The following is a 25,698-nucleotide window of genomic DNA, read 5'->3' on the forward strand; positions in this document are numbered from 1 at the left end:
AAATGATGTTATTGCATTTATTTGAATGTTTCCCCAGTGCCCTGCAAACACCTTTCTCTCCCTCTTTTTCTCACCCCTGGCTCTTTCTCTGCCCCTCTTGAGACAGCAGCCTGTTATTTCCACTGCCCCTCCAGCACTACTCCCCCCCCCCCCCCCTCCACACACACACTATCCAACTCCCATTTTTTCTTTCTCCCTCCCTTCTTGTCCAGGGTGAAGGAAAGAGTGAGGAGTGAGCGACGGATAGGAGAGAGAGGTGTTGTCCAGGACCGGACCAGAAGGGGCCTCCGAAAAGCGTTGCATAGAAACAGTGAGAACACATGCACATCCATGCATTTTTTTTTTTTTTTTTTTTTTTTTTTTTTAGGGGACATGAGCACATACTTGTAGATTGTGGGTGGGGTGCCCACTGCGAGGTCATGAAGGGCGACATGACACCATAGGCTGCACATAACATACACATATGACTTGCAGAGGCACAAACAAGATTTCTCACACTATCTTTTAAAGTTTTCCCATGGGGACATATTTAGATCGCCAAATCAAACAAATGATCAAACTGTCACTGTTGTAAAACCTTTGTTAAGCAGGAAAAACGGTCAAACACACGCAAGTACAAAATGAAAACACTCGCAGGGAGCATGAGCAGAAGTTCACTCTGCTAATTGCATTGTGAGCGGCTAGCGCTAACCCGACTGACTCCTCAACTCAACTTTATTTATAAAGCACCTGGGTTTAAAAAAAAAAAACTAACTCAGTTAACTTATTTTCTTCCTGTTATGACCTATAAACTGCAGCCAAACTTAGCTACTGGCGCGAAGATGGACAAAGTAGTAGTTTTACTTTCAGTTTAACCTGACTTTTGTTGGATTTTAAGTATTTTGCGTACTTTACAAAACCAAATTCAAATAGCATTGTAACAACAATAACATTGCTGGCGTGTCGACGAGTCTCAAATTAAAATAGCCCCGCTCACGTTTCCTCCATGAAGTAGAAGAACAAGTAGAAAAATGCGATTAATCGTGTTTAATTACAGCAAAGTGTGCTATTAATTAATTAAAAAGCTGTAATCTCTTGACAGCACTGTTAAAAACCACCATGACTTTGTCGGGGGAGGGGCGTACAACAGCGCCACTCTTTTCAGATTAAGCTAACGGCGATATCGTTAGCCTTGTAGCATAATTGCATAAGTCATTTTTCATTAAAATGACAATATTAGCATAATGTGCTAACTAAAAATGGTCTTTTTACGTTATGTCAATGTATTGTTTAGTCATTCAGGACTCAAACTTGACTAGTTTGTTGAATTTGTTGCATTTTTTTTCTCTCATTTTCCGAAAAATGCTATCCGGTTAATGATATATTACTACAACCCGAGCCAATGAATTCACTTGATGTTGTTTTCGTGAAACAAATCGGTTTATAAACAAAATTTTCAGACAAATTTTGCTCCGGTTTTCCAATGAACTTTCAGGTGTTTATTGAACTGGACAGTTAATTACAAAATGAGAACACTCACTGCTGTAGGCTACAACTCATGACCCTGATGCTCACACAAAAACTTAACTGGACATATTACTGATGTCACTCACTAATAGCCACACCCCATAAAGGCACACACATGACATGCATCAATGGTACTAATTGAAAAGCCATTAATTCATTCCAACTCCACCCAATCAAAACCCTTTTTATTTTATTTTACAAAAACATAATAAAAGCGAATATAACGGTTTACTGTTGAGCAAGGAAAGTAGAAAAATGTAGAAACATGTTGATAAGGCTATGTTATAAGCATTATTACAATAATGCTAATAACATTATTATTATTATACTGTCTGTCTACGTGTGTTGTTCTCCGTTAGCCCATTTGTGGCATTTCTCATTATGTGTTAGCATTCAGCTAGCTTATGATTGGTTTGCGCTACTTTTTGGTTGTTCGGCTAGCATAGTTACAAGTTTTCCTATTCCTTATTTACATAGAGGTCCCATAGATTAGCCCATTTATGGCATTTCCCATTATGTGTTAGCATTCAGCTAGTTTATGATTGGTATGCGCTACTTTTTGTTGTTATGCTAGCATTGTTACAAGTTTTCCTATTCCTTATTTACATAGAGGTCCCATAGATTAGCCCATTTGTGGCATTTCCCATTATGTGTTAGCATTCAGCTAGTTTATGATTGGTATGCGCTACTTTTTGTTGTTATGCTAGCATTGTTACAAGTTTTCCTATTCCTTATTTACGTAGATGTCCCATTGTTTTTTTTCTCCATACATTATAGAGACATATATCAATTGTACTAATTGAAATGCCATTAATTCATTCCAACGCCACCCAATCAAAACCCTTCACTTTCTTTTTGTACACAAACATAACAAAAGAGAATATAACTGTTTTATAACGCATGATCATCCAAGTGTTGTAATCTACAGCAGGTCCTTGCAAGTGTGTGTTTGTGACATTATAGGACCTTAATTGGATTTTTTTTTAAATTAATTTCTACCGAGCACGTGTTACGTTTCATGAATTTTCCCTAAACACACATGCACACGCACGCTGCATATAGAGCTAAGTTGAGCTGACTGGAAAGATTCAGTCAGGTGCAGTAAAGCGTGACCCACTGTTGCAAAAGGGCAAAAATGACTTTCCAGTCATGCCAGAGGGATCATGCATCAGAGTGTGTACACTATTTACAAGGAAATGCCCAGGAAAATAAGAGCGAGAGAGGAGGAAGAAGCAAGCTTTTTCTCAAGAAACACACACTCACGGTGTGGTATGGTGGCAATTGGCCTCGGTCGCATACGAAGCGGATGATGGGCGGCGAGAAAGGTTGCGTGCTCTTTTCTCAGGTCAACGACGTGGAAGAAAATGCGGGTAGATGATATTCTTTCTAATTTGCCACATCAAAAGGCCGTTTGAAGACGCAGCTGGGGTGGAGAAGAAAAGAAAGAGTGAAGTTAGTCACTCTCCCTGCCTTCGCCCATGATGGGGGTCTCCTGGGTGGTTCACGCACACACACACACCCCTTTATAGGGCAATCGGTTGCATTAATTAGAGGCTTTGAGACAATACAAGACTTTTTTTGTGCTTTTCAAACAGGTTTATTATTATATGTTTATATGTCTCATTGTACTGTATAGCCTGTAGCAACAGCACGTGTAGTACAGTAATACATCATAGCCACATGTTAGTTTAGGTCAAGGGTCACCAAGATTTTATTTTAATTTTTTTTCTGGAGAGCTCAGTATTGTTCATTCGTTAATTTTACCGATTTGACATCATCATTGCTCTCCTTTTTTTTTACATATATATATATTTTATTATTATTATTTTTTATTTATTTATTTTTTGTATGTGCGTGCGTGCGTGCGAGTGTGTGTGTGTATTCATTAGTTCACCTAAAACCTATTAAAAAAAAATCCCATACCGTTCACCTAAACCGAACACTTCCAGCCAGAGTCGTGAGGCCGTCAGGAAACCCGAGGAAGGACCAAAGAAAAGAAAGGAAAGTGAGGGTCACCAAGCTTTTTGATACCGAGCTGCTTCTTGGTTTTTGCTCAAAAAAACTTCCATTATGCTATTATTAGTATCATCAATCAATTAATCGTCAAAAATATCTGTCTTCAAAATAGAGCCGATGCAAAATTACCAAAAAATAAGGTAGGAAACAAATAAACATAAACATGCAACACTTTGAAACTGTTACAATATTCTTAGGAAATCACTATGTCTCATCACTGGTAAGCTATTTTTAGAACAGGACGCAGAACAACGTAAACATGATTTCCTCTTCATGTGCAGCATCTACAGGCAGTTAGGAAAAGTTAAAGCTAAATTTAGCACCAAAATTGCTAATTGCTAATCAGCTAGCGACGATGAATTCATATTAAACTTTTTTTTTTTTTTTTTCCTCAGGAGAGCTCAGTATTGTTCATTCGATTTGACATCATCATTGCTCTCCTTTTTAAAAAAAAAAAATAATAAAAAAAAAAATGTTTTTTTTTTTCTCTTTCTTTCTTTTTTTTCATATTAAACTTCATTCATATTAAACTTAATGCAATTGAATTTGGTTCTTTTCTATTAGGTCATGATTATTTGGGTTAACAAAAATGCAAATTTTGTGATACCACAAACAAAAATGCTAAATTAGCACATGTCAACTTGTGACGTTTCTGTGTCCTCGGTGCCGCTCTTCACTTGATTTCCTGTTTTGTTCCTAGTCGCCATGACGACGGCGGTGAGCAGAACCGGCGCACCTGCTCCTCGTCAACAATTAGCTGGCTTTTAAAAGCTGAGCAGCCGCGAACAGGAAGGCGTCAGAGTATTCACCTTTCCAGAGCGAAGTAGGTGGATTTTTATTTATTTTTTTCGCTGTCACACGACGATGGCTGATTTTCGCGGCTGAAATATGTACAGTAGTTACATGTAAGGCAAAGGAGCATACATTTTTTTAGGTCAAGGAAGTGCTATTTGAATGACAGTTCAGTGGGGCGTGGTCTCAGCACGTTCAGAAGACACGCCCACAACATTCAAGAGTGGCGAGAACGGCTTGATTTGTCACAATTCTGAGACCTCATTTCATATCCTTGGTGATATTTTTAATCCTTCACATTTGGCAGGCTTGTTTAAGAACACTCTTCTCTGTGGTGTGTCAGATTTAGAGGACTTTTTTTTTTTTTTTCACTTTCCAGGTGCTTTAAATGTAATCATTTGCTCATAATCAGCATTATAAAGCCTGCGGGACCCACTTTGAACTCTCAATTGAAGCACTTTGTGACTGTTGTTGTTTGAACCACGCATACAACACAAAAGAGGGGCGTCAGGCCTTTTTTTTTTTTTTGGGGGGGGGGGGGTGTGTGGGAGCCAGCGCGCACTGGCGCATGCCTGCTGGAAAAGGGGGAATCCAGAGTTTGTGTAAATGGGTGTGCGTACTGTACGCGTGTGTAATTATGGGCATGTGGCGGTATAAATGCGGTGCCTGTGTAGCGGGCCGGGCATCGCTGTTTGTGTGTGTTTGTGCATCTACGTGTGTGTGGCCTTCATATGCTACCCATTACATCACCGATGTGTGTTAAAGCGCCACAGGAGGAGAAACAGAGTGAGACACTTAGGCTGCGACCTCAAAGGCATCGGGGAGGAAGGGGAACCTGTGACACGGCCTCGCCGGGCCTCGCTGCCAGACAAACTTTACTCACACAAGCTTCTCTCAGCCGCGCAACACTGGGTTTCCTGTGCGCCGTGGCGTGCGTTCACACATTATTACGCAGGCTTCACATCATTTGAATGCCTGCCACTCTTCGCTCACCTTTGGCGGTTTGTGCCCGCACAGTCGCCTGATTCATGTCGGTGTTTGCCGAAGCCTCTTTAACACGCCGATTTAAACATATTCCGAGTGATTATGGCTGTATTCTCCTACTAGATAAACATGCTCGTGTTGTTGTTGTTGTTCACAGTTGACTTAAGTGTGACAAAGAGCGGGGAGGCCAAGCTATTGATTGGGGCTGAACAATTAACCAAATTCAAAACGATCTTGCCATGCAGTAGAAGGCAATTTTCTAATTGCAAAGGCAAATTGAAAAAAAAAATAAAAAAAAAATAAAAAATAAAAATATATATATATATATTAGAGCTGTCAAATATATATATATTTTTAAATCAGATTAATCACATTTTAGAATTTTGATTAATCACATTTTTTCCCCACCAAATTTGAAGAGCACCGATTATGTGTTAATTCTTTTGACATTTAATGTTATGAGGAATATTTTTGATCCACTGCACACTCCTCTTTTTCTAATCAGTTAATGTACTTGCATAATTTAAAATGGGGGTAAAAAGTGACCCCAATATTTTGACATGAACAAATATTCAAAATGTGATACGCAAACATTTATTAAAGGCTTCACTTTAATGCATGTAATTATGTTTATTGCTCAAACACAACCTGTGCTACCTTAAACATTAGCCATCCACTGCCACGCTAAAGGATAATCTATGGTCAAAATGAATAGTGCGAGTAATCTGCATTAATTCATGATTAATGCGATCATTTTTTGTGATTATTTATTTAGTTAATGCTTTAACTTTGACAGCACTAATATTATATATATATATATATATATATATATATATATATATATATATATATATATATATATATATATATATATATATATATATATATATATATATATATATATATATATATATATATATATTGCCATGTTTAATAATATACAGCAATGCTTAAAAGTGCTCCAAAGCCCAAACTATTCAAATTAATTACATTCAAAGAACCAACAAATCATCAACAACATCAAACCGATTTATGTCTGGTGTGCATCTCTCATAAATGACGATTCGATATTTATCTTGGCATGTGGCGTGTAAAAGTGTAATAATTTGATCCGGTTCATCAAATCTAAAATTATTTTCTGATTTAAATGTTTTTTTTTTACACCCCTAATATATATAAATAGACGGTATATACAGGTACCTGTATGTGGGGGCTCCAGATTTTTTTTTCTTCAAATTTAGAGGCATACATGAATCACTAATTGATTTACAGAGTAAGTAAATATTCACATTTCCACTCATTTTCAGTATTATTGCAATCTGATTTATGACTTATGTTTACACCACAAGTGAGGAATAAGCGCTTAGGAAAATGGATGGATAGACGTTCAGTTGTTGAGTAGAATTTTGTGAAGTTGTCGTAGGGAACACTCATAAGACTGTAAGTCAAAGTGATTTGCATGTTAACAACTCTAATTTATGCAAAAAAATACAAATGCAAATATAGATACAGCGATGTATGGCATTACTAACTCTTACGGTAATCACCACCATATAGTGTACAGTAGTATCATCAAACATTGATTTTCGCTGTTCACAGCTTCTTTAGTGCGACTGCCAAGAGTTTGCTAAACAGTACAGATCTCTCACAGTACAGTGTCTATAATGTTAACAATACCAGCATTAAATATATTGTAGGTTCTGAATTTGTACTGTCCATGTGGCTAATGTTGTTCACTGATTACTGTTGTGCAAGGAAGTTGGGTCAAAATGTTGATAATGCTATTTTACTAGCATTATTACAATAATGCTAACATTATAATTGTTATATTGTCTGTCTACGTGTGTTGCCGTTCGTCAGCCCGTTTAAGGCACTTCTCATTATGTGTTAGCATTCAGCTAGCTTACGATTGGCTTGCGCTACTTTCTGTTGTTACGCTAGCATTCTTTAAAGTTTCCCCATTCCATGTGGCTAATATTGTTCACTGATTACTGTTGTGCAAGGAAGTTAGGTCAAAATTTTGATAATGCTATTTTAATAGCATTATTACAATAATGCTAACAACATTATAATTGTTATATTGTCTGTCTACGTGTGTTGCCGTTTGTCAGCCCGTTTAAGGCACTTCTCATTATGTGTTAGCATTCAGCTAGCTTGCGCTACTTTTTGTTGTTACGCCAGCATTCTTTAAAGTTTCCCCATTCCATGTGGCTAATATTGTTCACTGATTACTGTTGTGCAAGGAAGTTAGGTCAAAATTTTGATAATGCTATTTTAATAGCATTATTACAATAATGCTAACAACATTATAATTGTTATATTGTCTGTCTACGTGTGTTGCCGTTTGTCAGCCCGTTTAAGGCACTTCTCATTATGTGTTAGCATTCAGCTAGCTTGCGCTACTTTTTGTTGTTACGCCAGCATTCTTTAAAGTTTCCCCATTCCATGTGGCTAATATTGTTCACTGATTACTGTTGTGCAAGGAAGTTAGGTCAAAATTTTGATAATGCTATTTTAATAGCATTATTACAATAATGCTAACAACATTATAATTGTTATATTGTCTGTCTACGTGTTATTGCCGTTCGTCAGCCCGTTTAAGGCACTTCTCATTATGTGTTAGCATTCAGCTAGCTTGCGCTACTTTTTGTTATTACGCCAGCATTCTTTAAAGTTTCCCCATTCCATGTGGCTAATATTGTTCACTGATTACTGTTGTGCAAGGAAGTTAGGTCAAAATTTTGATAATGCTATTTTAATAGCATTATTACAATAATGCTAACAACATTATAATTGTTATATTGTCTGTCTACGTGTGTTGCCGTTCTTCAGCCCGTTTAAGGCACCTCTCATTATGTGTTAGCATTCAGCTAGCTTACGATTGGCTTGCGCTACTTTTTGTTGTTATGCTAGCATTGTTACAAGTTTCCCCCCTTATTTACATAGATGTTTTATTGTATTTGTTTTTTTACATACAGTATAGAGATTATCACACAATTGCTGCCTACCATATCAGTAGTCAAATATTGTGATTATTGTACGGTGAGTTGGCAACATGAGTAACATCCTCAACGGTCTGACTGTGTGCCCATTGCGATATGGCTGGTTTTCCCCATCCCTTTTTTTTTTTTTTAATTGCTCTGGGTATTAACAAGTCCAGGTGGATGATAAAGCAAGATGTGTGGTTTTTCGGGTCAGGTCCGATTCCCTCAGAGCGTCATTTGTAAACAGGGGAAAACGTTGGCTGTGACGCAACAGGCATCGGAAGAAGTGGTAATAAATTCATCATTTTCTTTTTTTCATGCAGCACGCTCATTTCCGCAGGGAATTCCAGCAGGGGCTTGAGTAAACAAACGCAGTGATTGCGCTCAAAGGCGAAACCAAAGCATCCAACCTTTTAATGCTAATATTTACTCTCCCATAACAGGACACTTTTAAGTTTCCCTGTGACCTTGTTCTCTCTCTTCTTTTTTTCTTTTTTTTTTTCCGTCATTCGGCCTCTCATTCATTCTCCCCGGCTCGCTCCCACGTGAGTGACTCCGACGGGGCATCCTATGCGGGGAATTGCCATGGCAACGCAAAACCCCAACTCGCTACCCGTTGCTACCCCTTCACCACCGCATACCCCCCTTGTACTTTTACCTACGTCAGAGAGAAAGTGAGTGTGTTAATAGTTGTAAAAAAAAAAACGAGGGGTTGAATATGGTGTAGGGGGGGGGAAATAGTAACACACAGGAAGGGGGGGCATTCCCAACGGGCAATAAAGTGACGTCCGTGGCTGGTTCTCTTTGTCGGTTGATAAGGGTCAATGTGCAGCTTGGTATCATGCAAGGAATGGGACCATCCTTGAGTCATCTAGCAACTGTGCATGGCACTCTCACTTTTGTACAACCACCCCAGACAGACGTAATGTGTAACGACGCCACTCAAGAAACAGTTGCCGAGATTAGTGACTCACAAGTGCGGCACTCACGGTCACATCCATTCACACTTTGGCCTTCGAACACCTTGGGGGGGGGCTTCTAAATATAGCCAAATTGAAGCATTTGATAATTTACCATCCCAAAATTTTTAGATATCGTCATATCAAAAGTGTAAATGGACTTATGGGAGTGTCTATTTTTTTGAGTGTGTGCTGGGAATGAGAAATCATGAAGATTTGGTGAGAATGAGAAATCATGAACATTTACGTTCTTACAAGAAGAGTACAAAAATGAATCACTAGGTTTCCAAACTCTGAATTTCCCCCTGATATGAGTCGCCATGATATTGCCAGGCCCGCCATAACGACGGCTCAAAAAAAATGTTAGTTTGCCAACAAACATGCTACATTGCATTTATGTGTCATAAAATGAGGCAATAAAAAACAAGAGCACAATATTAAAAGTGCATTACTTTTTGTTACTAAATTTGGGTGCTGTGTTTTGACTGACAACCGGTCCAATAATTGGACCTGCGTAATTGGACTTAGGAAAATCACTTTTGGACAACGACAATATAAACATGAAAAAAGATGCATCAAATGCCAAAGTTTCCAAAAAATACAAATACAATACCAGTACCGATACCGTCTGTACTCAAACTCGTAAAAACTGGGCTGATATTAGATTCTGACGGTATGCATATTTATAACTGTGAGCAAAAATAGCACAACCTTTTTAAAAATATTTGGGTAAATAAAAACAGCATTTTTTTTTTTTACATTGAGCAGAATCTATTTTACTTTTAATGTTTTTTTGTTTTTTTTTACCTTTATCATGTTAAGTTTTTAATTCAGTTTTAATTCTTCTTAGTAAGTCACAGTGTCCCATCACTGGTGAGCTATTCTTGGACCAGACCTGTAGGCTACTCATATTTTCCTTGGGCCAACTAGTACCCGCTGGCACTTTTTTAATTTTTTTTAAAAGGATAATACATATTAATCAGAGCAAAAAAAGGCATCGGCGTTTGCCATTAACTTCAAAGATGCTGATCATTAACTCAACTCAACAATCTTGTGCCTTACTTAGACATCCCTTTTTTTTTTTTTTTTACCAGTGATAGCCAGTATTCTGTTCTGTTCTGTTCTCCTTGAGGATGTGCTGCACAGTTTGGCAGATCGTGAATGAGTTTTTCAAAAAAAAAACAACTCAAGGTGTGCTTGCTTCAAGTTCCTTATTGACAAAGGACTTGGTCACCAATCCTGTTTAGTCCATGTCTGACCGTGGATATTTATGAAGTTATTTCCTGTTTTCCGGTGAAAATGATTCCCCTGTGGCTCTTTCTCTTGTCATTTTTGCCCGTGTCTCATTTTTTCAATGAATCATCAGCTCCTCGATTTCTAACAGTCTGCTTCCCTATTTTTTTAAAAAAAAATTCTGCTTGTGTGTCCCATCGTAGCCTGCAGTCCCCTTTCACAGGAAACAGACTTCAGCTTTCTTGGAAGCCAATGACTTTGGACTTGCTCAAGCTTTGGCGCTAACGACTTGAGTCACCTGTCTGGTTTGTGCAGCCTTTTTTTTATGAGAGCGCCATCGTCATTGCTGTTTTGCTCCGTGTGGCCCGGTTCGTGCTAAATAAAGTCGAACGTGAGGGGGGCATTAGTTGGAGGCCCACGTGTCTGCGTCACATCCCACTGACGAGACCAACTATATGACAAAAGATGATAAAAGTGCATTTGTAGTAGGGTGCAACTGAAGGGCACTAGGTTTGCTTGGCAGATTTGTATATCGCTACGGGGCCAGCCCTGGAGCCAACCCTTCATGGAAGATGTCCTTTAGCTAGAGCTCGGACTCACACCCAAAATCACCTGTTGCTATTCTTTTAATCAGCGAGTTTGGAATCAACTTGAATGACGTGCTAATTGTACTTGCCCAAAAAAAAGAAATACACAATTTGATCATAATGCTTTATGGTAAATGGATTGAATTTCACTACACATCTACCTTGTGGAAAGATGTATTTTTATTTAAAAAAAAAACTTGGGGGACACTGGCCATCGGGTCTTCTTTTGGACCAATTTTAAATCCATCCGCTTGCGTCATACCAGCTGCTAGCTAGCGCTAAGCTAACCTGGGTGTTTTCGTATTTCATCTCCATTGCTAGGATGACGTGAGAGGCCAACAGTGAGTAAACAAAAAGACAGAAAGGTCGAAATGACACCGTAAGCTATGTACTGATTAGCGTTTATTGTTTTGATGTGAAAACAACCTGGGCTAAACTTAGCTCCTCCCCAACATCAGGGGTGGCAAATCCATGTCCAGAAAGTAAAAAACCCTGCCACAGTTTGACCTTAGCCTCAGGCGCTAGTTAGCTAGATCCCGTGGTGCTCGTTTACATGCTAGGGAGCTAGCTAGCTAGATAGCACCAGTAGCTAAAGCTAACCTAGATTTGCCACCTCTGCCCGATATACATGTCAGAACAGTTGAGAGCACATTAGCCACTGCATCTTATACCATGTTAGAACATTACAGCAAGAGCAGAGATGGAAAATAATTCACTTGAGGTCACTTTATTTTCTTATTAACGGCACTGGCGAGCTGGATCTGGCTTCGTACTCATAAGTGTCATTTTTGCTGTGATAGATCAGTGAAATGATAAATATGCGTCTTAAATGTATTCTGGAAACGGGGATTAATTAGCTTTTTGCCTTTCGGGTGTAATGACATGTCCGAAAAGAAAAAATGCATGAATCAAAACAAAACAAACCATTGCAGACGGTCGGCAACTAATGGGGAACTAGTTGCCGAACCTGGCTTTACTTGACTAATTGTGCATTAGCGAGTCTCGATCATCAGGGATGTGATTTTTCCGCTAATTCGCGGAATTCCGCTTTTTTTTTTATCCCCCCCCCCCCGCCCCCCCCAAAAATAAATTCAGATTTTTTTTTTTTTTTTTTTTTGTAGTTCATTGTGTATGCACATGACTCCGACAGATAACATCTTCTGCTATAACAAAGACATTTGTGGTATGCTCTAATATGAGTTACTTTTCATTTGGTCATGATACAATTATTTGTTCATGAAATTTGAACTCTTCAACATTATTTATGTGTTAACGTAGTAATCACGTTAGTTAGATATGATGATATTCTCAGTGATAGTTTTTAAAAGCAAAGGCAGTCCAATGTTTTTGAATGTGACTGATTTTGAGTTGACTAAAACTGCCATTTTATATGGGATAGTTCAATATACATTGAAAATTTATGCTGTTGTTTTGTCTATTTCTTTGTCATGTGAGTGCATTGAAAGTACTTAAAAACACGGAAAACCCATGAGCTCCGGGGGGGACCCTAGCTGGGTGCCAGCGGCCCCCAGACCCCCGGCTAAATTTTCAGATAATTTCACTTTGGTCAAATCACATCCCTGCATCCACTCAACTTCCTCTCCAATCTTTTATTGAGAGGAATTCTGTGAATGAGCTTGTTGAAGAAACTGGTCACCTGAGTGGGAGAAAAGGAAAGAGGCTACTGTGTAGGAAGGAGGAGGGGGGGGGGGGGGGGGGGCGGGGGGCCTACTACGAGAAACGAACAAGCCCATGTTAAAGGGAACTTTTTACTATGCAAACACTCTTTCCATCATCCGCCTTCCGCCTCAGACTGGTGTTAATCGGCCCGAGAGCACTCAGGCCCGTCTCGGAGCTCCCGCTTCCTCCTCTACTGCAGTTCTCATTCGCCCTAAACATTCTTTCCTCTCCTGTCACCGCGCGTCCCGTCTGTCTGCTGCATCCCTCAACTCTTCCTCTCTCCGAACTACTTCCCCCTCAACTGGCTCTCTCGCTCCCACGCGCTTCCAGTTGTGCTCCATCTCCTCGTCCCCCCCCCCCCCCCCCGCAACACAGCGGGAATCAATGAACTATAAACAGAACAAGCCTTAAACGACCAGATGTCATCAAACAGCGGATCATTTTATCAGCTGGATACAATATGTCAGCCCATAGCCGAGCTAAGAGTCAAGTACTATTTCGGGTGCGTGCCCAAGTGAGCAGGGACGTTGCCCCCGGAGACACTTGGTATGCTTTCTCACTCCTCTTTTTGTCAGGTCGCTCGGCTGAATTACTACACGTGTGTATTTGCGTGTACGTGTAAAACCCCGTACGCCGTATCGGAGCCGAGCGCCATTTACCGGCAGCTTGTACGTCAGTCGCACAATGGGGCCGTTTCCATGTTTTTCAACGGAAGCCGCACACTCATGGGAAGTGAGGAGGGTGGCGCGCGTGTGAAAGAGAGAGAAGGCGGACAGAGGGAAGACAAAAAGCATTAAGTGACGGTTGTGACGTTGCCTTCCTTGAATGTCTTTATCAACGTGACCTCAGTCACGAGGGGTCGTCTTTGCAGACGCATGCACCGACGCTCAAACGCATACAAGTCGGGACAACACAAATATGCTTACGTCGGTGAGGCGGTTCATGCCAGTGTTTAAAGCAATTTACAACCCACTACCCTCTTTAACGTGACATGGACGGGCTGTTTTTTTGGCCGGCGCTGACGCACGTCAGGCCTCCTCTTCAGCGGCCGTTCATTAAATTAGAACTCATTACACGCGGGCCGTCGTAAATCAAGGCTCCGGCAACGGTGACGGCAGATAACGCAAACTTGGGTTCACAGCGGCACGCAGCTGTATTGATTCCGCCAGGGCCGCTTCCTGTGCGTCAGCCATGGGAGTGTGTAAATTTCGTCACGGCTGAGAGCAAACACAGGAAGGGAAATTTCATATCCGCACGTTGTCAGGCTTTACGTTTTGGAAAGGGTGCGAGAGGAGTTAAACGCGGCAGTCAAAGTGGCTGCGTGCATGTGAAGATGTCTGCGAGTTGAAAAAAAGGGCTGAGGGGACGACCTCAAGTTCACGGCAATGTCAAATTGAGTTTGTAGCTGACCATGAACTGAAAGAACTCTGAGCACTGACGGAGAAGATGCTCCGCTTATCCTAACGCATGTTTTCTTATTTTGATTTGAAAGAAAAGGCTTACTGTAATTGTTTATACAAGCTGTGAACTTTATATCCATCATTCCTCCTCAACAAACATTCTTATCTCTGGCACGGCACGATACAGAAGTAATGTGTTTGCATGCATTCTTCCTAACCGCCGATCGCAGTATCTGCAATTCACATCGTTCAGCTCAGCAACAGCACAAACTCTGCTTTCATTTCCTCGACCTTTGTTGATGGTGGCAATTCGCTGAAGCTTTGTTTAGCGGACCACCTTTTATCATGAAGAGGGCCGTGACTAAGAGGAATGACACGGTCGGCATTCTAATCCCTCTTGTTCCCACTGTTTAATGTGCACTTTGACCCCCCGCTGTTACCAATTTGCCACAAATGGCTCTGCCGGGGGAGATTTGAATGCCTGACATGTCTTCTTTTATCAATAACTGTCTGAGTCAAGGTCTTTGAAATAAAAGCCATTCGGAATGTTCTATTTTTGGCACCGAGTTCACACGCGTTAGCATTACACCACCGTCGCCGCAGTCGTTTTTTGTGATGTCTAGCCCTCCCTCCCTTTTTCTCCCTGACTGCTCGTTTACTTTCTCCTCATCAATCACGCTCTCCATATGAGAAGGTCACCGCTGGATGTAGGAATGGTGTCGGTCGGGCCTCAGCTAGCGCCTGCGTTGTTTTACCGGCGCCCTCGCATCTGGCCCGGACCCCCGGTAGCGCCGGGAAGCATGCCAGGAATTCGAGGAATGGCCCCCCCCTGGTGAGCGATAAGGAGGAAATTCCCCGCCTCCGATTGGACTGGAAGCTCAGGGAACAACAGGCGCGCAGACAATCACTGGGGAAAAATGAAAAGAGGATGACGACAAAGCGCGGGCCGGCCCGGCCCGGCCGAGCGAGGGTCTGACTTTGACGCTAAGACAATAAACACGGTGACAGCGGCTATCCTGGGAGGCCCGGAGTGATGACGAAGATGCGAGTGATGACACATGAAAGGGGGGAAATGGAGGGGATGGGACGAACCGGGATGACACGGACCGTCATGAGAAAAAGGCCTAATGAACGGTGACGGACGGGCTGGAGTGGGATTAGACAAAACAAAGGGATGTAAGAGGGTGACCCAATGGGGAGATAGCGATGGCGGAAACATAAAACAGGTCCGTGTGAAAGGTGTCGGGCCACTGAGGCACATCTAAGGGACAGGAAGACGAGTATGATGCACCTGATTGGTTGATGGGGACGCGTGCCTCCAAGCAGATTTTTGGCCGCTGAGTCCCCCCTGTTTGATTGACAGCACCTGGATATGAGTCACCCCACCCCCCCCACCCCCGTGCCTTCTTCGACGGCCGCCCACACTTTGCAGTCTCTAACACAACACTCCGATTAGCCTCTCATTTGGCACGACCCGGTAAATCTCACTCAATGTCACTGCGCATTCCCTTTTGTCTGGCTACAGATGTGGTCAGCCAGTTGCAAATTGTTTTGGGCTGCTAAATTGCACCAGGAAGGATTGGATTACCGACCACCGGGCCAGTTTCTCCTGGATGACATCACTAATTGGGTTCCCTCATCTGTGAGTAAGCACATACCTCACAGTCACAGGGGAGGTCAGACACATGACTGGCAATTGGGATTGTAAAGGATATTTCAAATTGCTCCTTATCTTTTGGGAATTTCTTTCCCGCCGTTAGCGCTTTAGAGGTTCACAAGGATGACTTTCAAGCAGCTTGTTGCTTGGACCGATTACCACACAACACTCTCCCTGCAATGGACTCTGGTGCGGTCTAGGACAGGGGTTCTCAAGTTAGGTCCTCGAGAGAGCCCCTATCCATCCTGTTTTCCATGTTTCCCTCCTGCAGCACAGCTGAATCTAATGATCAGCTAATCGGCAAGCTTTGCAGAAGCCCGATAAGGATCCTGATCATGAATAAGGTGTGTTAGTGGAGGGAAAAGAGGCTGGATGAGGGGCTCTCGAGGACCCAACCACATCATCTGGGATACGTCCTGTCGTGAACCAGAACTTTTTAAAAAAAAAAATATTATTTTTTTTTTTTTCTGGAGAGCTCAGTATTGTTCATTCGGTAATTTTACCGATTTGACATGTCATCATCATTGCTCTCCTTTTTGTTAAATTTTTTTATATATTTTTTTTATATATATATATATATATATATATTTTTTTTTTTTTTGTATTTTTTTTTTTGTATGTGGGTGAATATGTGTTTGTGCGTGCATTCATTAGTTCACCTAAAACCTATAAAAAAAAAATTAAAAAATCCCATACCGTTTCCCTAAACCGAACACTTCCAGCCGAGAACCTGAACTTGATATATGCAATGGATGTTATGATAAGGCGTAGAACAGATGTTTTCTGCTCATTGGCAGCATAGCGATTCAAATACTGGCTATGTTTTTATCAATTCCTACTCAAAAATTAACCTGCGATCAAACCGGTGTGGTGGTTTATCTTTCGTCCTTCCTGATCAATATAAACGGACATTTTGGCCCTAGCATTGCTAGCGTAGCGATTCACATAGGGCAGAGGTCCCCAACCCTGGTCCTCAGGGACCAGGTATCCAGCCTGTTTTCCATGTCTCCCACAGCCAACACAGGTGGAGATCGTTATCAGCCTTTCTCCAGAGATTGCTGATGATATGAATCACCTGTGTTGGCTGTGGGAGGCATGGAAAACAGGCTGGATGCCGGTCCCTGAGGACCAGGGTTGGGGACCTCTGACAGAGGGGACTTACTGTAGTAGGATCAGTTCTTACTCAAGTCAGTAAAACCGAGGTGCAGTGCTTCTCTCACCCATTCCGATCTGTGTGAATTGTAGAAACTAATATTTCTGCCCTAGTGCTTCACATGGCTGACTTAGTAAGATCAACCTCTATTCAAACCACCGTGTGATTGGTCAGTCCAGAGTGTAGTCCATCTTTCATCTTTCACAGGGTAAGCGTCTCCGTCTCGGGTGTCTCTAATGGGCTCCGCACTCCGCTTTGACCCCGAACAGCATAAGCAGTATGGAAAGTGGATGGATGTGTTTTGTCCCGTTTTACAAGTGTTCTTACTGTTCATGTCTGATCCAAAACCAAGACTTCTTTGTATGCAGATCATAATCGCCCTAACTATTAAAGGAAATGAAAGATTGTCCCCATAAAAACCGCCTAGGGTGTCGTATTTTGTATGAAAATGTATCATTCTTAAAATATCAAGATCGCAGCGCAGACACGGGCCAATTGCAATAACCAAATTGAGATGGATCGCAACATTCCAGCCGCAATCTGGACCGCTTTTCTCCACAGCATCATACTAATTAATCTTTTAAGGCAAGAGTTGACCTTTCACAAAAGAGCAAATCCAGCCACTTAAAGGACTCCTTCTGTGGGATCGGATCAACATCGTGAAGGTCAAGTGAACCCGAGTGGGCGCGGAGCACCACCGCCAAGACGGACAATACATGACGTGCTGTTCGTCCCACTGCGCGGTTTGCGCAGAACAAATTGGGGTCAGGATTCTGATTCTGTGAATGTGAAGAGTTGTGCCTCAGTTTAACTTTTTTGGGTCAAAACCTCACGTAATGACATAGTGCGGTTCCCCTGGCTTTTCGACCCATCTGAAACAGCTGACGCAAGGCGGCGGGGCGGCGCGCTTGCGTGTGTGTGACTTTTGAGGGGAGGCGGTGAGAGGCGCAGGCGGACGGACGGGCAAAGGTAACTCTGTTTTTAGGTAACCACATGAAAAAAGAACCCCTGGGAAGTTTGGACGAGTGACAGCTGAGGTGGAACCTGGGGGCGGCCGAGTAGGTGGGAAAGTTTTTCCTGTGTTTTTGCATGTGTTTTCCTTAACTACTGAGACCTACAGTATGTATGTATACAGTATATACATATGTGGTCGTCCCTCACGGCCACAGTTGAAGGTGACGGGTCCGCCGAGAGGTATGCAAGCGGGCCTCCGGGGGACGACCTGTGGAACACCTCGATGATCCTCCAGGGAGCAACGCCGTTGAGGTGGGGGCCTCCTCCCTTCCACGCTTTTACCTCCAACGCGCCGAAACCTAAAGGGTATCCCTGACACTAACATGGAAGAAAAGCCTGTTTGGGAGCGAATATAAGAGCAAATATTATTCTTCCTGACAGTTACCACGGCGAGCACCTCTGACCTGGCAGTGAAACTGTCGAAACAAAAAGCCCAAAGACTTTTTTTTTTTTTTTTTTGCTCCATCAAAGGAGAGCTACATAAAATAAACACGGCCATCAGATTACCGCGCTTGAACACGAGGCCACGCTAACCCCGCTCCGGCACGGCCCCTCAGCTCTATGGGAGTTAAGTGTGGGGTCCCGCTCAGTCAACACCATGACGCAAAATGGAACAAGCGTCTGACAGAAGCACCCGGCCTGGATGGAATAAGGCCCCCCCCCTACCCGCAGGCCCACATGTCCCCTGGCCCGACCGAGGTGAAGCGGGAGAGGACGAGGAATGGAGGGTAAAGGTAGAGCTGAGGAAAAACATCGGCGTGCCGTCTCGGTGGCACCCCTGGCCCGGTCCCAAACGACAACCTCCCCCCCCCGGGACACGCAGCCACCAGTGGGGAGCAAAGCGGGCCCGGGCTGGGGCAGGGCAGCGGTTTGGTGGTAGTGGTCAGACTGCAAGGCTGGATCTGACCTCACAGGGCTTCTTTATACCCCGGCGTGTCTGTCTTATGGGACATGCTCCGAAAGGATCTGCGTGTTTGTGTTTAGATGTTCATCTCATGTTTGGGTGATGCCAGCTGGATAAAAACACACACCCCTTGAAGGCTTTTCTCTCCGATGCCTGTTTGTACTACGGTCGTCTGGCTGAACGTGACCTATTTCCCTCGCTGGCCTTCAAGAGCGGTCTGTCTACACCCTCAGTCTGTCTCTGTGCCAGTCTGTGTGAAATAACAGAGAATCTCCCACACCCCCCCCCCCCCCTCTGCTCCTGTGTTTCCTACCTCACCTTTACACAGGACTCAGCTGTGAACAATGTTCCACTCTCTGGCCGTCTGACTGCGTCTGATACAGCCAGACTCTTCAAATATTTTCACTATGAGACCCAAAAGACTTTTTTCCCCTCATTTATACGGAGCCAGACTCCATAGTGATACCCCCCCCCCTCCCCCTCCACCCCTCCTCCCCTCCTCCTTCTCGATGAGGCCACGATACAAAAACAATTTCAGTCCACATCACGTTTAAGGTTCCACAATGTGTGGTAATGATGACTGCTTTGGAGCGAGAAGAGCCCACACACTTTCCGATCCAATTTCCTGATAGTCTCGCAGCCTCCGTCAGTGGCCCTGACGTATGACTTGAAAAAAACGTCCTCACGCTGCCCGCTTTAGGGTGACATAGGGCTAAAGTAAAAATGTTGCCAGATCACAAATGGGGGAGGAGCATTTGCCAAATGGTAGCTTTTAGTGTAAAGTGCGCAGAACCGTTCAATAACCCTTTCAAAACCCGAATATTGCCAATATTTCGGTTAAAAAAAAAAATCCGAACAAGACCCCTGGGTTACCACTTTTCTAACCAGAATCTTTGGTCATATAAACACATTCGGAATATCTCGATTCATTTGAGCATTTGTTTTGTGTTCTGGACATGCTCTATTCGCATGGATTTTGATCTTTTGAGGGAAGGAACTACGTTGCCATAAATGGGCCTAACTTGAAGCGTTTTCACGTTATTTTCGGTCTCTACGGTGATACGTACACACACATATATATATATATATATACGTACACATATATACGTGTATACAAGTCCCTGCGTCTGGCGCGCCATCCTTTAGGAAAGACACAAGCAGAGTTTAACAAACACGGCGACGCAGCAAAGAACCACAAAGTTTTGGAGTGGAGGAAGAAACAGACTACTTTATTAGTGTGGTGAATGACATGAACATAAAGTCTTTTTTTTGACCGTAGGAAGTTAAAAACGGAAATGACATCTACTTGCGTAATGATGGGAGTAACGCGGGTTATCCCGAATGTTTCAGAACCAGAATTTTAACCTGAAGCGAATATTGACTGCATGTAAACGTAGCCACTGTGCTTCTCGCAGCAGCATTGCATTCATTACTCGCCTCCTTACTGTTTTTCTCCTTTTCATCCTTTTCTCTTTTCTCCTCTGACTCAGCTGTTTTTGTAGGAAACTCCGTTTCTTTGAAGAGTGGAAGAATCTTTCATTACTCGACAGCGGGCCCAGAGAAGGAAAAAGGGGAGATGAGAGGGGAGAGAAGAACTGCCCCATTGTCTTCAGTTCCCCGTCCTCCTCCTCCTCGGCCCGCAGCCGGCGATTGTAATTGTGTAGGGCTAATTACAGAGAAACGCCACAACAACAGGTGTGGGCACTGTGCACCTGGGCGAAAAAAAAAAAAGAAAAAAAAAAAGAAGAAAGCCAGCCCCCGGTGCATGCGTGAGGTATGATGGCGCAATTCCGGGTGAAAGTGTGCATGACATGTCGTCTGTGTCAGATCACAGGAAGCGTTTTGTGTGTCACGCGCTTACTAAAGCTTACAGTTGTTACTTAATCCCAGTCAGACGCTGCTCACGGTAGTGCAAAAAACATCAAACAATTAGCAAAGGGCCAGAGCGAGGCTCCATCTGTGTCGAATTATACGTCTTACGACCTACGTCTGTGTGGCATGACTGCAAAGTTGAAATTGGCACACAAGCACACGCTAATTATGATCACCTAATCATATGATCGCCTAATCACTAGTTCTCAACCTGAGGTCCTCAAAACTAATTGTAATAAATTATTACAGGACAGTGTTGTCTTGAGATAAGAGTTTAATTTGTTCTGTGACCAGGCTCATAAAACGCTCAAATCATCTTTCATTAATTCGTCACCACTCTATAATATTATACTTTGTAAAATCACAGAGGAATAACATAATTAAATAGTATGTAAATAATAACATAACAATTTGTGCATCATGATTTAATGCTGCCGATTCAATTAAATGTGCTGTTCCCACCTTGGCCACTAGGAGGAGGTATAATAAAATCAGGCAAGCGCATGAAAAAAATTTGCACTTCTACTGTGACTCAGTAAAATGCTGTAATATTAGTTATTTTTCGTAGATGATCAACAAAATATACCTGTGAGTGTTTTTACATTATCTTTCTACAACTGCAAATTGATGCTAACTGTTCACATGTCAAAGTATGGTTAGCATTAAGCTAGCAGGCGTTTAAAACACTGTTGTTTGGTTGTTTTAAATACGCAATGTGTAATTAATTCTCTTTTTGCTATCCTTAGTTGACAATAATTTTCATGTGGGAGCGGCATTAAACAGTTTGAAGGCTCTTTTTTTTTTTTTTATTTAAATAAATTGTTTAATATTCAATTAAATGTGCTGTTCCCACCTTGGCCACTAGGAGGAGGTATAATAAAATCAGGCAAACGCATGAAAAAAATTTGTACTTCGACTGTGACTCAGTAAAATGCTGTAATATTAGTTATTTTTCGTAGATGATCAACAAAATATACCTGTGAGTGTTTTTACATTATCTTTCTACAACTGCAAATTGATGCTAACTGTTCACATGTCAAAGTATGGTTAGCATTAAGCTAGCAGGCGTTTAAAACACTGTTGTTTGGTTGTTTTAAATACGCAATGTGTAATTAATTCTCTTTTTGCTATCCTTAGTTGACAATAATCTTCATGTGGGAGCGGCATTAAACAGTTTGAAGGCTTTTTTTTTTTAAATTTAAATAAATTGTTTAATATTCAATTAAATGTGCTGTTCCCACCTTGGCCACTAGGAGGAGGTATAATAAAATCAGGCAAACGCATGAAAAAAAATTTGTACTTCTACTGTGACTCAGTAAAATGCTGTAATATTAGTTATTTTTCGTAGATGATCAACAAAATATACCTGTGAGTGTTTTTACATTATCTTTCTACAACTGCAAATTGATGCTAACTGTTCACATGTCAAAGTATGGTTAGCATTAAGCTAGCAGGCGTTTAAAACACTGTTGTTTGGTTGTTTTAAATACGCAATGTGTAATTAATTCTCTTTTTGCTATCCTTAGTTGACAATAATTTTCATGTGGGAGCGGCATTAAACAGTTTGAAGGCTCTTTTTTTTTTTTTTATTTAAATAAATTGTTTAATATTCAATTAAATGTGCTGTTCCCACCTTGGCCACTAGGAGGAGGTATAATAAAATCAGGCAAACGCATGAAAAAAATTTGTACTTCGACTGTGACTCAGTAAAATGCTGTAATATTAGTTATTTTTCGTAGATGATCAACAAAATATACCTGTGAGTGTTTTTACATTATCTTTCTACAACTGCAAATTGATGCTAACTGTTCACATGTCAAAGTATGGTTAGCATTAAGCTAGCAGGCGTTTAAAACACTGTTGTTTGGTTGTTTTAAATACGCAATGTGTAATTAATTCTCTTTTTGCTATCCTTAGTTGACAATAATCTTCATGTGGGAGCGGCATTAAACAGTTTGAAGGCTTTTTTTTTTTAAATTTAAATAAATTGTTTAATATTCAATTAAATGTGCTGTTCCCACCTTGGCCACTAGGAGGAGGTATAATAAAATCAGGCAAACGCATGAAAAAAAATTTGTACTTCTACTGTGACTCAGTAAAATGCTGTAATATTAGTTATTTTTCGTAGATGATCAACAAAATATACCTGTGAGTGTTTTTACATTATCTTTCTACAACTGCAAATTGATGCTAACTGTTCACATGTCAAAGTATGGTTAGCATTAAGCTAGCAGGCGTTTAAAACACTGTTGTTTGGTTGTTTTAAATACGCAATGTGTAATTAATTCTCTTTTTGCTATCCTTAGTTGACAATAATTTTCATGTGGGAGCGGCATTAAACAGTTTGAAGGCTCTTTTTTTTTTTTTTTAAATAAATTGTTTAATATTCAATTAAATGTGCTGCTCCCACCTTGGCCACTAGGAGGAGGTATAATAAAATCAGGCAAACGCATGAAAAAAATTTGTACTTCGACTGTGACTCAGTAAAATGCTGTAATATTACTTATTTTTCGTAGATGATCAACAAAATATACCTGTGAGTGTTTTTACATTATCTTTCTACAACTGCAAATTGATGCTAACTGTTCACATGTCAAAGTATGGTTAGCATTAAGCTAGCAGGCGTTTAAAACACTGTTGTTTGGTTGTTTTAAATACGCAATGTGTAATTAATTCTCTTTTTGCTATCCTTAGTTGACAATAATCTTCATGTGGGAGCGGCATTAAACAGTTTGAATGCTTTTTTTAAAAAAAATAAATAAATTGTTTAATATTCAATTAAATGTGCTGTTCCCACCTTGACCACTAGGAGGAGGTATAATAAAATCAGGCAAACGCATGAAAAAAATTTGTACTTCTACTGTGACTCAGTAAAATGCTGTAATATTAGTTATTTTTCATAGATAATCAACAAAATATACCTGTGAGTGTTTTTACATTATCTTTCTACAACTGCAAATTGATGCTAACTGTTCACATGTCAAAGTATGGTTAGCATTAAGCTAGCAGGCGTTTAAAACACTGTTGTTTGGTTGTTTTAAATACGCAATGTGTAATTAATTCTCTTTTTGCTATCCTTAGTTGACAATAATCTTCATGTGGGAGCGGCATTAAACAGTTTGAAGGCTTTTTTTTTTTAAATTTAAATAAATTGTTTAATATTCAATTAAATGTGCTGTTCCCACCTTGGCCACTAGGAGGAGGTATAATAAAATCAGGCAAACGCATGAAAAAAAATTGTACTTCTACTGTGACTCAGTAAAATGCTGTAATATTAGTTATTTTTCGTAGATGATCAACAAAATATACCTGTGAGTGTTTTTACATTATCTTTCTACAACTGCAAATTGATGCTAACTGTTCACATGCCAAAGTATGGTTAGCATTAAGCTAGCAGGCGTTTAAAACACTGTTGTTTGGTTGTTTTAAATACGCAATGTGTAATTAATTCTCTTTTTGCTATCCTTAGTTGACAATAATTTTCATGTGGGAGCGGCATTAAACAGTTTGAAGGCTCTTTTTTTTTTTTTTTTAAATAAATTGTTTAATATTCAATTAAATGTGCTGTTCCCACCTTGGCCACTAGGAGGAGGTATAATAAAATCAGGCAAACGCATGAAAAAAATTTGTACTTCTACTGTGACTCAGTGAAATGCTGTAATATTAGTTATTTTTCGTAGATGATCAACAAAATATACCTGTGAGTGTTTTTACATTATCTTTCTACAACTGCAAATTGATGCTAACTGTTCACATGTCAAAGTATGGTTAGCATTAAGCTAGCAGGCGTTTCAAACACTGTTGTTTGGTTGTTTTAAATACGCAATGTGTAATTAATTCTCTTTTTGCTATCCTTAGTTGACAATAATCTTCATGTGGGAGCGGCATTAAACAGTTTGAAGGCTTTTTTTTTTTTTAAATTTAAATCAATTGTTTAATATTTGGCTGCTACTACTACTATTAGCTATAAAATATTGCTTGCTGTGCTATTTGGGATTCTTTTATCACATCACATGCGAGCCTGCCAGTAAAAATGTCCTAGTCCTCGATATCTTAGTGGGAATAAAACACACTTTTTTTGAAAACTAGTTTCTAAAGCAGCCGGAATAGTCGCCAAATATCGCCGGCAAGTAGCTTTTGTAAGCTAGTTCCAGCGCATTTTAATGTATGAAAGGTGCTGTATAAATAAAGTTTGATTTGATTTTGACAACATTGTTGTTAGATGACGTCAAGGCAAGGCTGGACCCCAAAAATGTTTGAGGCCTTATTGATGGATCCAGCCAAAGTGTTGCTTCATCAACCTTAAGCAGTCTCCAACTCTCTTGTTTGGATGTCTGCAGTGAGCATACTGGGATAGACAAGACTGGGGGGGGAGGCAACAGTAATGATGTAAGCAGAAGGGGGTGGTGTCTGACGCCGTCTCTGAGGCGATAGTGACGTCCTTTTTTCTCTCCAGCTTTTTTACCGTAATCATACGAGGAGCTGACCGGAAGAGAGGAAACCGGTTTGGGCGGATGCCAGCGTTGCAGAACAATAACTTTGCAGAGACGTCAGAGGGCTTCAGCCTCCAAACAGAGACGCTGATGCATTGTTTTCTTTGGCCTCGTGCTTGATAAGTATGTGGACTTAACTGGATATGACAGAGAGCGGGTGCAGCAACAAGCCCATGCCACCCTGTTAGTCATGTGACGCCACGATAGCGGCACCACCTGTCTGCCCCCTTCGTGCTCGGACATTCAACAGGGGGGACTTTACCACATCAATAAAATGGGAAAGCACTCGAGTGTGTCACATCAATTGAAGGGAAATTAAAATTCGCCTCTGCACTTTTTAAGCTCTGACGATAACTTGCATCGGTGGGGACTTTGTCTGATCATCATTTTTTGCCTTGAGTCATGAGCCGACGTAAAATGCGAGCATTATTACAGGAAATGAGAGCTGTGCCTTTGGCGCTGGT

The 25,698-nt window shown here is 41.2% G+C and overlaps 1 long non-coding RNA gene across 1 annotated transcript; it reads left to right on the forward strand.

Moving 5' to 3' along the window:
* The first annotated feature begins 210 nt into the window (after window positions 1–210).
* LOC144057732 (uncharacterized) lies at window positions 211–25,521 on the forward strand. The gene is made up of 4 exons (XR_013295313.1): window positions 211–310; window positions 4,223–4,345; window positions 20,360–20,643; window positions 25,198–25,521. It is a non-coding gene; the product is annotated as an uncharacterized LOC144057732 (long non-coding RNA).
* The last annotated feature ends 177 nt before the right edge of the window (window positions 25,522–25,698 follow it).

This window comes from Vanacampus margaritifer, chromosome 9 (genome assembly GCF_051991255.1).
Source record: "Vanacampus margaritifer isolate UIUO_Vmar chromosome 9, RoL_Vmar_1.0, whole genome shotgun sequence".
NCBI lineage: Eukaryota > Metazoa > Chordata > Actinopteri > Syngnathiformes > Syngnathidae > Vanacampus > Vanacampus margaritifer.